At 37.1% G+C, this 15278-nt stretch overlaps 1 pseudogene; it reads left to right on the top strand.

Annotated features, from left to right (window-relative positions):
• The first annotated feature begins 5256 nt into the window (after window positions 1-5256).
• LOC123249328 lies at window positions 5257-5651 on the top strand (annotated as a pseudogene).
• Window positions 5652-15278: the final 9627 nt, after the last annotated feature.

Here is a 15278-nt window from a genome sequence, read left to right as displayed (position 1 = left end):
ACCCTTACCTTCTGTCTTGGAGTCAATACTGTGTATTGGCTCCAAGGCAGAAGAGTGGTAAGGGTAGGCAATGGGGGTCAAGTGACTTGCCCAAGGTCACACAGCTGGGAAGTGTCTGAAGTCAGATTTGAACCTAGGACCTCCCATCTCTAGGCCTGGCTCTCAATCCACTGAGCTACCCAGCTGCCCCTCTCTCAGTTTCTTAAAATGGGTAGAAAAATAAAACTGAACTTGTAGGGTTTTTATAAGGATCAAATAGGATATGTGATACAGAGAGGAGGGCTTAACAGTTTTGTAGGCTTTGGCTGAGTTCTAATGTCAGTTAGGAGTTTAGAATCTTGGGAAAGTTCAGTTGGACCTGGGAACTCATGGAGGGAACCAGGGCCAGCCGAGCTCCTTCTTGAGATTGAAACTTTAGCCTAGTTTTGCAGTTTTTTGAGATATGTTAATTTAGATAAAACCTTTGAATCTACCTATCCTACCTTATTTCCTACCTCCATTCCCTTACCTGCATATCTGAGAAGAGTGAATAGGAGAGTGAATCAGAGAGTTAGTTCAAACCTGTGAGAGTTTAGTCCTATCCTTGAAACAAATTATTTATTGAGTCTTTGTATCAAAATTCCTAATCCCTTTTGATTTCAAAATCACCCTGAGAGCTGAGTAAAGGCAGGTCCTTTCTCAGCCTCATACTCTTGCTTCCCTTCCCCCACCTGAGGTTTCTTTAAGCCAGTTGTTAGGGCTTCCTTGAACCTTTTATCCTGACAATCTGTCCTGAGAAGACAATAAGCCCCTTTGTGTTTAAAACAGACCTTTGGTTACTTCATTAGTTAATTAGGAAGAAAGGGAAGAAGAGGAATAGAATCAACATACTCTGGGTTTGAGGGAAACCGGGGTATCCATTTTGAAGAAGGTGTAACTTCAAAACAAGTCCCTTCCTGTGATATTAACTAAAGCCTGTAGTTAATTTCAATCAGTCTATTTCCCTTCAGTGTTTGTCTTTAGCCTAAGTCCCAGTCTGTATTCCCTGCTCCTGTTTTGCCTGTCTAAATTAATTCATCCTCTCCTTTGAAATCCTAGTTACCTCAGTGTTATACTCCCTGAACTCAGACATTCCCTTATTTCTCCTACCACCTCAACTACCATCCTTTATCATTGAACCTTCCTTATTCAATATATTGCCTTAATTTCCCTACTACCTAGTCTATTCCTTGGGTCCCTTGACTTGTCTTATTCCCTGATCCTACCAGTTATTACCCCTAGCTTCACAGCCTCATATTATATCCTGCACCTCCCTTTTACATCCTACCTAATCCCCATATTACCTCCCTTCCAAGTCCCTTATAACATCTTTCCAGTCCCCTATTACATCTTTCCTCAGTCACTTATAACAGATAGCATATGTAAAAGTTATATAAAAACTTTTTCTCTTATTACCTTATTACTATTTTAGGAGAAGGAGAATGATTTTATTCACTGTGGAAGCAGAGGGTATATGGATTTTCACTGCCAAGGAACTAGGGTGGCTTCACGAGAAGTTCAAATGAAAAGATGATGATTCACTACAACAATGATTCTTGAGAATATTGCTTATTGCAAGCAATGCTGAGCCTTCTACAGCTAAGTTCCATAACCTAGGAGAGCTCTATGAGGACTATTTTAAAGAGTCAAATGATTCAATTAGAGATCTAGTTAGGGATGACCTTTTGTCTATCTTTAGGTGGTTGAGATTGAAAGATTTGTATGTGGCCCCATAAAGATGAATTCCTGTTATACCCAATTTTCTTATTCAATTCTACAGTTAGGAGGAATTCCTCATTCTTAAAAAAAAAAAAAAAAAAAAAAAAAAAAAAAGATTAAATAGATTGAATTTACATATATTCTTCTTAGCCTACTGCACCCTATATATTTTGGGTGGAGCCCTCTAAAGATGACTTTGAATTTTAAATATAGCTCTTCCCTTCCATAAATAAAGATGTGGACTAATAAACTGATGAAATTTGATCAGGAGGCTGGAAGAGTTGTGGCTTGGGCAAAAACTATTTTCAGTATGAATTTGTTATCTGGGAATAAAGGAAGGAGGCACAGAGTCCACTGACATATTAAGTGGGAAGAAGGCAAATGAGGCAACTGGAAGGAGCTTTAGATATGGTTCTTGAAACATGGGGGTGATAAAAAGGCAAATGATGGCTAGCACATGAGTGCTAGTAAAACTCTACAGAAAAATTCAGCCACAGGACAGTAAGGGCCCTTCAAATCTGTCCAAAGTTAGGGCATGTTTTAAAAGTCCTTTGTCCTTTAGATCATTCAGAAGAGGCTACAGAGGGCAGGCCCTGGAAGGAAGTTTTGTGAGCTCTTGAAAATCAGTATCTGTTCAGCAGTCTCTAAGCAGGATCCTGTGGGCAGGACCAAATGAAAATCCTTTAAGTTACTAATCTGTGGAGTTAATACAATATTGGGTTCCCAGAGGGATGAAAGGTATTTCCTTTCTAGTGATAAAAATGAGAGAATTTGGATTATTTCACTATAACAACTCTTTTTATAACAATCCTGTGCTATCCATGAGGAAGGCAGATGGAAGCTTATGGTAGACTACAGGGAAATAAACAACCATTATGCCTATCACTACTGTTGTTCCTGACCTTATCAATATCATAGACTAGGTCATTTATGCCCACGCTATGTAATATGGAGTTATTGACTTAAAAAGTTAAAAAAAATCTCTTTTCTTTGACCAAGACTAATCAGAAAGAGATTTTTTTCACCTTGGAATGAATCCAGTATATTTTCACTGTCCAATCTCCTGGTCTACCTGAACTATCCCTTATATTACTGCATTTTGATGAGCAGAGAACTGAAAGAAGCCATGATTTATACCACTAGGTTGATGACATAATGTTGACTAGGCCAGATTATGCCAAAGTGGTAGAGGACCTGGACAAGAGGAGTGGCCCAGATGAGAATCAAGGGATGGGAATCCTAGGTCCAGCCCATTCAATAAAGTTTTGGGGAATACAGTGGGTAGGGAAAACCCAGAGGATTCCAGAGTGTCTGAGATATTCAGGGAGGACAAGCATTTCCTGTATAAGGACTTGATGAATCCTTTTCAGGGTTGTTCATTTATATTTGAATGTAAATGGGATAAATTTACCCATAAAATGGAAGAAAATAGCATACTGGATTATTAAGTAGAATCCAACCAGCTAGAGAGAGAGAGAGAGAGAGAGAGAGAGAGAAAGAGAGAAAGAGAGAGAGAGAGAGAGAGAGGAGAGAGAGAGATGGATGTATAAATAGGTAGAGGACAGATTTATAGATACAGATATACACAAGAAACATACTTCAAGTATAAAGATTCTCATACATTTAAAATGAAAGGCTGCAGCAGAATTTAGTTTGCTCAGGTAAATGATAAGAAGCAAGGGTAGCAATCATGATGTCTAAATAAGACTACAGTTAAAAAAGATGGTTAAGAGAAAGTCAGGAAAACTACATTATGCTTAAAGTCAGTAGAGAAAATGAAATAATATCAATATTTAAAAGTGTTGTATAGTGGACAGGGAGCTGAGCTTAAATCCAGAAAGCCATGGGTTCAAATTCCTTCTGCTATTGCCTGCATGTGACCTAAGGTAGGGTATTTAACCTCTCAGTGCTCTAGGCAAATCTCTAATACTATAAATTAGGAATACAAAGAAAGGCAAAAAAGTTGATATTGGCTATAAATGTGATATTGTGCAAAATATTTCCATATTTGTCATATTGTGGAAGGAGACACACATTTTAAAATCCCACAAAAAATAAAGTAAAAAATAGTATGCTTTGTTTTGCATTTAGATTCATCAATTCTTTCTTTAGAGCTAGATTGCACTTTTCATCATAAATCTTTCAGAATTGTTTTAGATCATTGTGGCTAAGAATAGTTACCGTAACTTATTCAGGCTTTCCCCAATTGATGGCCATCTCCTCAGTTTCCAATTCTTTACCACCACAAAAACAGCTGCTCTAAATGTTTTTGTATATATGGGTCCTTTTCCATTTGTTTAAAAAAATCTCTTTGTATACAGATCTAGCTAGTGGTATTGTTGGATCAAAGAGTATGCACAGTTTTATAGCCCTTTGGGCATAGTTCCAAATTGCTCTACAGAATAGTTGGATCAGTTCCTAACTCCAACAACTGTGCATTACTGCCTTTATTTTCCCACATACTCTTCAAGATTGATCATTTTCCTTTTTAGTCATATTAACCTATATGATGGGTATGAGATGGTACCTCAGAGTTGTTTTAATTTGCATGCCTCTAATCAATAGTGATTTATGACATTAAAAAGTTTGACCATATATAGCTTTGGTTACTTTGTCTGAAAACTGCCTTTGGCTATGTATCAATTTGGGAATGATTTGTATTTTTATAAATATCAAAATACTAAAAAAAAACACCATAAAATCATAGGAATAAGGGAGTAATATTAAAGAGTCCTGGGAAGGACATCTTCCAAAAAGTAAAACTTTATCTGGGTCTTGAAGAAAACCAAGGAGGCTAAAAGCAGAGATTTCTGTGCATTGGAGCCAGCTAGAAAAAATGTCCAGGGACGGGTATCTTGTACCAGGCAATACAGGGGAGCCAGTGTCATTGGTTCACAGAATATATGTAGGGGAATAAAGTTTAGGAAAATTGGAAAGATAGAAAGCAGCCAGATTATGGAGAACTTTAAGTGCCAAATGAGATCACAGACCCACTCCCTATCTCTTGCTCAAAATATACTCATTTAATGGAATAACATCTAAGTACTTGATAAAAAAGTTAATCAATTTACAAAGAGAAATAGCAAAAATATAGATGGTGATCTCCATGTGACCCTTTCAGACCTAGACAAAACTAACAAAAAGATAAATAAAAAAAGAAGTGAAAGACCCGAATATACTTTTAGGAAAGTTATATATATTATCCCTGGTGATTACAGAATGGGAATAGAAAGGAATATATATATTTCTCAATTGTGAAGAAACATTTACAAAAATTGGCCATATGTAGGACTTTCAAATCTTATTAACAAATATGTTAATGAAGAAGTAGTAAACATCATTTCCTAATTATTGTACAGTAAAAAGTATAATCAATAAAGGGTTTCTGTAAAAGAAGAGTCAAGCATAAATGGAGACTAAATTATTTAATCCCATAGAATTGATGGGTCAAAAATCAAATTGTTAAAAGATAATTTCATGCCTTTCCCTCTCCTGCTCCTCAAGTAGCTGGGCCTCATCATGAATGACATTGTAACCATCAGAATTAGGAAGTATATGACAAACAGACTTCTTTAACATAAACAGTTTATTATAGATGTCCTTCATCCAGGAAAGGCCATGGTGGCTAAGACTGAAATTCATGAAAATCTGGCCAAGATGTACAAAACAACTCCAGATGTTCTTTTTGTTTTTGGATTCAGAATCCATTTTGGTGGTGGCAAAATAATAGGCTTGGGCATGATTTATGATTTCCCTTGACTATGCAAAGAAAAATGTACCAAAGCACAGACTTGCAAGCACTGCCTTTATGAGAAGAAAAAGATTAAGAAAGAGGTGAAAGGAACTAAAAAAATAGGATGAAGAAGATCTGGGGTACTGCAAAGGAGAATGGTGTTGACAAAAAGAAGGAATAAAAGGCACTTTGAATAGTATTCATCCATGATGATAATATGGCTTTTTTCATCAGACTATAAATAAACTATGTAAAAACTTAAACGGAAGAGATAGTTTGATTAAAGAAAACGATGAGACAATATTTGAATATAGCCAAAGAAATCCTTAGATAAACACGTATCTCTACACACGTGCAAAAGAAAGACTGTATCAATGACCTGGGGGGAAAATAAATGGAAGAATGAATTTCTCCTAGAGAAGCAATATTTAGAAGAAAAGTTGAATATACTTCTAGTCTGTTATCCCCGTTTTCAAAAGAGCAGAATGACCAGCCAAATGATCTCTTCTCTTGCTCCTTACCAGGAAGGAATCAGTCTCCTTTAGGTAGAAATAAGTATGATTATCTAAACATAGATCCACTTAAACCACATTTAGACAACACATATGGACTTACAATCTACACAAGCAATACATACTTTATATACACATGTACATATGACTTTATTTATAACCAAAATTCTTACTTTATTCCCTCCCTGATTTTTCTAATAAATGGAATATGCCCTTTATTAGACATCTAAATATTTTCTAGCCTTGGAACAGTTTCTTAATAGTTGAAATTCAAATGCTTAAAATTCTTCTGTAAAAGGATTATGCAAAAGTGTCAGAAAAGTGGTCCTTTTTAATCATATCTTATGTTGTAAAGCTGCTTTCTAATTTACAAAGCATTTTAGCAAACACTATCTAATCTTCACAAGAGGGCAAGTATCATTATCCTTGCCTTACAAATGATGTAGCATCATACATAGGTTTAGAGTTGGAAGGAATCCCAGTAGTCGTTGAATACTTTCCCCTTGTTTTATATATGAGGAAATCAAGTCCCAGACAGGTTAAGTGACTTGTCCAATGTCACATCTAGTAAATGTTAGAGGTAGGGTTCAAACTCCAGTTTTTCTGATTCTAAGTTCAGTGTTTAACACACTATTGAATGCTCTCCTCAAATCAGGAATGAGAGGAAATAGTTAAAATAACTTTCCCAAGGTCACACATTTAAAAGAATATTAATATAGCTCTAGTAAAATGTGTTGAGGGGTTAAAGCAAAATAGGAAGTTTTAAGTATATCCTCACTCTCTTAGGAGTTAAAATCTTTCATTTTTGTTGGCTCAAAAAACTCTGAATGCTTTACATAGGTGCAACTACATATGCAAGCTGTGGAATCCATTTTGGTAATTTTAAAAATCATATTTCTATATCTTATTTCTGATCTTTAAAAAAAAAAAACAACCCTTATCTTCTGCCTTAGAATCTATAGTAAGAATTGGTGCCAAAGCAGAAGAGCTGTAAGAGCTAGGGAATTGGGGTTGTGACTTCCCTTGGGTTAGATAGCTAGAAAGTAGACCCAGGACCTTCCATCTCCAGGCCATCTATGCATTGAGCCCCTTAGCTGTCCTGTTTTTTAAAGTGAATTTTATCATTTTTCTTGATTTTAAGTTAAATTTCCTCAAGACATCTTCCTATCTTGTTGACCTCTAAACCATGTTTACAGTATACAAATCCAACTCTATAACCTATTTTTTTTTTAGATTAAAAAGCCTAATCTTTTAAATCTGTTTCCATTTTGCTTCTCAAAAAGACTCTAATCAACATTTGAATTATTAACCTTGGCCAGATTAGTGTTAAGTAATGTCAAAAAAATAATCTCGGCAAAGCTTGCAGTGGGCACATGTTCAGAATGCTGACCTAGCTACTGAGGGAACTCTGTGACTTTAATCTTTCAGTATAAATTGATGAGTTCCAGGAGATTAAACAAAGAAAGAGGATGATTTTAAGAGAATGAAGGTTATTTGCCTAGATCCAAAGCAACTTTAAAGGTTATATGCTAACTTGGAAGGAGGTTTCCAGTAAAGTGTCCCAGGGAATATGTATGCTGCCTGGTGCTGTTGAACAATTTATTCAACAGCTACTGTTCTTTTACATATTATATCTATATCTTCATATATATATATGTATATGCATATGTGTATATATAAATTTTGATTGTGTGATGTGACCTTTTATATTTAAATGGTGAAACCATTTTGAATTTATAATTATATATAGTGCAAAATATTTTTAAACCTAATTTCCATCAAACTGTGGTAGACACCAGGTTCCCCCTAGACACCCCAAATTCCTAGAGAGACCAAAGGTCAAAGATTACATGAGGAATTTACTTTGGGGTGCTGGCAGCTAAACAAACATAGGATCCTCTACTTCTAAGCTTCCGATATATTTATAGGAGTTTTAAGATAAGGGTCTTGGCAAAAAGGGATACCTCTTGCTTATATCTCAAACATTACTATGTTTCTCAAGATAGGTAATGTATGATCAGGGTGTCCTAAATGATGTATGCTTAGGTTTAAGTCCCCAGACCCAAAGGCACCTACTATATTACCTTTTCTCTCTGACTTGTTCCCTCCTCCCCCCCCCCATTTGTTATCATTGTTCATTCCCCTCCCCACCTTTCCTTTCCAAGTCACTTAGACCCCTTTAGGACATAAAAATCCTGACCCTTTCTCTGTTCAGGGAGATAGTTGATCCTGCACAATTTCCTTGCCCATTCAAACTAAATAAATCTCTTTATCTTTTAAGATAGTCTTATCTTTATGGAGGCTGTCATTCTTTTTAAAAATTATTTATTATATTTATTTTATTTTTTAATAGAAAAATTTTCATGGTTCCATGATTCATGTTCTTTCTCTTCCCTCCACACTGCACCCTCCCCCCTTCACTCCACCCCGCCCCCCCATAGATGATGCGTATTTCCACTGGGTTTTACATGTGTCATTGATCGAGACCTATTGCCATATTTTTGATAGTTGCACTGGGGTGGTCATTTAGAGTCTACATCCCAAATCATATCTGAATCATCCCATATGTTCAAGTAGTTGTTTTTCTTCTGTGTTTCTACTCCCACAGTTCTTCCTCTGAATGTGGGTAGCGTTCTTTACCATAAGTCCCTCAGAATTGTCCCAGATCATTGCATTGCTGCTAGTAGAGAAGTCCATTACATTTGATTTTTACCACAGTGTATCAGTCTCTATGTATAAGGTTCTCCTGGTTTTGCTCCTTTCACTCTGCATCAATTCCTGGAGGTCATTTCAGTTCACATGGAATTCCTCCAGTTTGTTATTCCTTTGAGCACAATAGCATTCCATCACCAGCATATACCACAATTTGTTCAGCCATTCCCCAAGTAAAGGACATTCTCTCATTTTCCAGTTTTTTGTCACTACAAAGAGTGCAGCTGTAAATATTTTTGTACAAGTCTTTTTATCTATGATCTCTTTGGGGTACAAACCCAGCAGTGGTATGGCTGGATCAAAGAGCAGACAGTCTTTTAGCGCCCTTTGGGCATAGTTCCAAATTGCCATCCAGAATGATTGGATCAGTTCACAACTCCACCAGCAATGTATGTGTCCTAATTTTGCCACATCCCCTCCAACATTCACTACTCTACCCTGCTGTCATTTTAGCCAATCTGTAAGGTGTGAGGTGGTACCTCAGAGTTGTTTTGATTTGCATTTCTTTAATTATAACAGATTTAGAACACTTCTTCAAGTGTTTATTGATAGCTTTGATTTATTTATCTGAAAATTGCCTATTCATGTCTCTTGCCCATTTATCAATTGGAGAATGGCTTGATTTCTTATACAATTGATTTGGCTCCTTATATATTTGAGTAATTAGACCTTTGTCAGAGGTTTTTGTTATAAATATTTTTTCCCAATTTGTTGATCCCCTTCTAATTTTGATTGCATTGGTTTTGTTTGTACAAAACCTTTTTAATTTAATGTAATCAAAATGATTTATTTTAGATTTTGTAATTTTTTCCAACTCTCGTTTGGTTTTAAAATCTTTCCTTTCCCAGAGATCTGACAAGTATACTATTCTGTGTTCACCTAGTTTACTTATAGTTTCCTTCTTTATATTCATGGCATTCACCCATTCTGAATTTATCTTGGTGTAGGGTGTGAGATATTCATCTAAACCTAATCTTTCCCATACTGAGTCTGTCATTCTTGAAAGGGCACTCTCCTCAGACCAAGTGTTAGTCTCCAGCCCCCCATCACAAAACTGCTTTCCAGTTTTCTCAGTAGTTTTGTCAAAAGGAATCCTTTTTGAGGCATCTAGGTGATTCAGTTTATAGAGTTCCAGACCTGGAGATGGGAGGTCCTATTTCTAAATCTGGCCTTAGACACTTCCTAAACATGTGACCCTGAACAACTCACTTGCCTAGCCCTTACAGTTCTTCTGCCTTGGAATTGATACTTACGATGATTGATTCTAAGATGGAAAGAAAAGGTTAAAAAGAAAGAATCCAGGGGGCAGCTGGGTAGCTCAGTGGATTGAGAGCCAGGCCTAGAGACGGGAGGTCCTAGGTTCAAATCTGGCCTCAGACACTTCCCAGCTGTGTGACCCTGGGCAAGTCACTTGACCCCCATTGCCTACCCTTACCACTCTTCTGCCTTGGAGCCAATACACAGTATTGACTCTAAGATGGAAGGTAAGGGTTTAAAAAAAAAAAAAAAAAAAAAAAAAAGAAAGAATCCTTTTCCATATATATATATATATATATATATTTTTTTTTAAACCCTTACCTTCTGTCTTAGGATCAATACTATGTATTGGTTCTAATGCAGAAGAGTGCTAAGGGCTAGGCAATGGATGTTAAGTGACTTGCCCAGGGTCTAATAATATATTAATAGACACTAGGCTTCTATTCTTGATTTCTTGTATTTCTTACTTATCTAATCTATTCTATTGATTTTTGTTTCTTTAAAAAAAATCAGTAACCAATAGTTGCTTCTATTCATTCATTCATTCATTCAGTTATTTTAAAAATCCTTACCTTCTGTCTTGGAATCAATACCATGTATTGGTTTCAATGCAGAAGAGTGGTAAGGGCTAGACAATGGAGGTTAAATGATTTGCCCAGGGTCACATAGCTAGAAAGTTTCTGAGGTCACATTTGAACCCAGAACTTCCTTGTTTCTGGGCCTGGTTCTCAATCCACTGAGCCACTTAGCTGCCCCCTCCATTGGCTGTTTTTTTTTTTTTTAAGTATATAATCATTTTAATGTTTACTGATTTATAAAATGGTTTGAGGTCCTGTAATGCTATGACCCTTTCATTATTACTTTTTCTTGTAGTTCTCCTTGAGGTTCTAGACATTTTGTTTTTCCAAATGAATTTTGTTATTGTTTTTTCCCCTAATTTCCTAAAGAAACTCTTTGGTAGTTTGATCCATATAGCACTAAGTCCCTAAATTAATTTAGGTAATATCATAAATGGCAGTTAGATGGCATTACCTTGGAATCAGAAGGAGCTGAGTTCAATCCTTGCCTCAGACTGTAATGCAAGGTGGCTAACAGAAACTTTTGCTTCTGTGATTTCAAAAGGTCACAAAAAGTCAGTTAAGGATCTTAGAATCTTCAGAAAGTCAGTTAGAACTTGAAGCTATACATAGAGATGAAGTTTCAACTGACGGGGCTTTTGCCTTCTAAAGGCTTTCGCTGTGGTTGGAGGCTTTTACTTTGGCTTAGCCTGTTAGCTTCTGCCTTTCAGTTTGACTTGGCCTAATTGCTTCAGCCTTGGCCTGTGCTTATTTTGTCTTGGGGAAATTTAGACCTATCTCATTTCTCTGGACCTCTCCTTGATCTCTCCATCTACATCCCTCCCCTTTCCCTGAATTTCCTTTGGGCCCTGGGTGGAAGGGAGGGCTTGGTGACTAGACATTGTGGGTTTATTTTCTATAGACAAATAGAGTATTCTCAAGTAAGTTACCCCTAGTTTTAGTGATTTGATAAAGACTTTACTTAAAAGGCAATCAAATCTCCCCACTGGGAGAGCAGGCTTTCTCAGTTTAAATTTCTCTGTGACCCATCCCCCACCATCAACCTCTCCCTAGCAGCAGTTAGAAAACCCTGAACCTCTTTCCCTCTGATTAACCTGAGATTAATAAATCCCCTTGTTACCTACTCAAAGTCTCTGGTGAATCATTATATCGAAGATTAAGGCAAGGGCTAAAAAGAGAAGGAATCATTTTCTTTTATTTCTTGAGGGGAACTGCGGGCATCCATCTTGGGAGCAAGTACCTACCTGAGACTTCCAGCAGACATCAGTTTCACTGGCAGGGAGGGGCCCTTCTGCTCCTCCCTGAGGGACTTTAGAAATTAACAAGAGAAAATCCTCCACCCAAACCTAAACATTTCTCACTGGCCCAAACTCCTTTACATCATAGGGATACCTTCTTTGCTTGAAAGGTCCAGCCTATTTCCCCAATATCCTCTGTCTTTGGCCTCTGGCCTGTTTTAAGCTGCCTCTCCTGAATACCCCACCTATTCCCTCACCATTCAATATACCACCTCATTCTTTCCTTCCCTAAACTCAGCCATCCCTTTCATTCCTTCTCCTAATACCTATCTCACCTTTATCCCTTCCTTTAATCTAAAGATTCTAAGATTATCTGACTTTTTGATAATAAGACATATATCCTCCCTGCTTTCCAGGCATCTCTTCCACAACCTCTTCTAACTATCTTGGAGCCCACATTGAGAGGTCTTTCTACAACAGATCATGCACTGCAAGAACTTTTCCCCAAGGGCCCCACTGTCTTGATTGCTAAATGCTCTATCCCCACCACCATTTTCAGAAACGTTTCAATAATTCTCCACTTCCCTCCTTTCTTCACAGAGGTCTTCTCCTTTGCTCATTAACTACCTTGTTACCTGCATCAGTGTCATTGTCTTACCATATTAATCCTGCTGTTCCTCATCAAGATCTAGAAACCAAAGAACCATCAGAAACAGAGTCACCCTGACTATCCTAATCTGAAGAAACTCTCTGATTTAGACCCAGAATTACCACTATTGGGTCTGTTTCCCAAGGTGATCAGAGCAGAGAAATGGGAAAAGAACCTATGTGTTTTAGAATACTTAGAATATGTAGTGTCAAAGAACTGGAAATTGAGTAGATATGAATGTAATGGATTACTACTGGGCTATAAGAAATGATAAGCAGGTTAATCAAAAGGCACACATGGGAAGACCTATATGAAATTATGAAAAGTTCATGAAAAGAAAAATCATGATTATGAAAATTATGAAAAGAATATTAGATACAGCTACAGAATTAATGTTTGAAGACTATCTTGTGAATGTCTACTTATAGAGTAAGAACTGATCAAGAGAAACATGAAAGACATAGTTTATAGAAATTTTTTTTTGTAAATAATGCCTTCTCTTGTGTGGGGAGAGGAGGAATGGAGATACCTGGAATTTTTAATATGGCCAATAAACAAATGAATTAATAAAAAATATCTCATTTCCATATGTTCTTTTCCTTGGATAAGTGGATTTATTTACTATTCTCTATTCATGGTGGTCTTTTTTGTTTGATAAAAAGGTGCTAAACTGGCAAGTATAAAATAAGGACTATCATCCTTGAGAGATAAGGTAAATGGTTATCCTTTTGAACTCAAACTAGTATTCTTATACTGGAGATATTTGAGGGATAACAGATTTTATTCTAATGTAACTTCTTTTAGAGAGGTCTCTTAGTCTCAACAGACTTCAATTCTGCCTACTCCTCCCCCAGTTAGGTTTCTGGTGGTTTGTCATAGCCTTTCTGCTACTTCCCACAAAAGAGAAAAGGCAGTCTCCTTGGAAACAGGATGAGCCAGATTGGATCTTGAATCATATATATCCATACCACCCACATGCACTGTCTGTATATTTAGACAGCCCTCCCACATATAACACAACTATGTGTTTCTCTCTCTCTCTGTCACTCTCTGTCTCTCTCAGTCTCTCTCTCTCTCTCTGACTATGTCTCTCTCTCTTTCTGACTCTGTCTCTCTCACTCCCTATTCAAGGTATCACAGCACTTGAAGCCTGTTTTTCTTGCATTGATGCATTTCTTGCATAAATATGATTCTGGTCTCCTTCCCCCAACTCCCTCCCAATTCTATTACTATCACCCATCTCAAATGTTTCTTGAGTTTACTTACTAGCTAGATAACCTTGGGAAATTAATTTGACCTCTCTCAGCCTCAATTTTCTTTTTTATAAAGTATAATAAAGGATAATGATAACTCCCACTCCACAGATTGTTGAGAATCAAATGAGATAATAGATGTAAATCACTTTGCAAACCTTAAAAATTGTTATCCAACGTGTCATAAAAGTCTTAGTGTACCTTAGTGTACCTGGCAATAAATGCACCCAGGATCCAACTGGCTTCTGCCTCCTTTGATATAGCTTCCTGGTCACCCTAGGACATAAAAAATAATAATAATAATAATAAAAAGTAACACTTAGATACCACCAATTCTATGCCAAGGGCTTACAAATATCTTCTCATTTGATCCACACAATAACACTAAGAGGTACATAGTATTATTATCCTTATTTTGCAGTTGAGGAAAGAGGTTAAATGACTTGCCCAGGGTCAAAGGCTAGTGTGTATCCTAGACCCCATTTGAACACAGGTTTTTATGACTCCAGGCCCAACATCTTGCCCACTGTGCCATTTAGCTGCCTCTTTAAAAGTCTTACCCACATAGAACTGGGACATCTTGTTCTTGGTAGATATCTAAAGATCACATGAGTTATCATGTCTTGTCCTGCTGAGCCTATAGAGATAAAGGGGGCTCTGTCTATAGAATTTAATGCTGCTGTATCCTTTTGGCATATCCTTGGAATGTTAGGTTTATATAAACCTCCCTTTGTTAATTGTAATGGATTCTGATTCATTTTGTCTTATGATCAAACCTAAACTAATGGAGTACTGGCATCAGACCGGCCATTAATATTTGAAGCAATTAGTAATTGAGAAGGAGATGAGAAGTCCTGTGGCTCACACTATGACCGAGTTCAGGGAAGGACACTGCAGATGTGAAGAGTGGGACAATCATATGACTATAGTCCCCATAGTAGTATCTGGTAACATGAGCTCTGTCAATCCCTTGTGAGGAGTCCTCTCAGAGACAAGAAGTTGTCTTTAGCTCATGCATAGAGATTAGCTCAGTGGTGACTGGAGGAAGCTGCCCCAAAGGGTAAAGAAAGTGCCAGGTCCAACATTCCCTGATTGCTATTGATGATCCTGCAGTTCCTAATAGACTGAAAGTGAACTTGCTTAGAAACTAGAGACAGGCTCTAGTTACTATGCAATGAAGGTTTAGGGGAAACTAATGGAATTAGTAGCATTGGAAAGTGAATGGATCACTTTCCTTTCCTGGTGGATGAGGGAAAGAATATATAGCCATTATATATAGGAATATATGGCATCCAAACCAGATGCTTTATTTCCAGATGCTATTTGCCTGAGATTGGAAGCAGGAGCCAGAGAAATGAGCCTTGTTATGAGGAAGAGATGTGAGAAATACCACTGGTGATATAAAACCCTAGAATTATCTTACCACTGCTCCCTGGAGAAGGATGATTCCTGAGAGAGCAGAGGGAGGGTAGACCTTCATCAACAAGGAACTCAATGTATTTCATGTTTCCTGCTTAAACAGAAACCCAATGAGTCAATGGAGGTAGAGCTTCTTGCAGTGGTATAAATGGAGCTAGTGCTGCAATGTTGCCTTCCATTACAAAAACAG

Source organism: Gracilinanus agilis, chromosome 5 (assembly GCF_016433145.1).
Source record: "Gracilinanus agilis isolate LMUSP501 chromosome 5, AgileGrace, whole genome shotgun sequence".
In the NCBI taxonomy this organism is placed as follows: Eukaryota; Metazoa; Chordata; class Mammalia; order Didelphimorphia; family Didelphidae; genus Gracilinanus; species Gracilinanus agilis.
The sequence above is the reverse complement of the archived record's forward strand: the minus strand, read 5'-3'. Positions and strand labels throughout refer to the sequence as shown.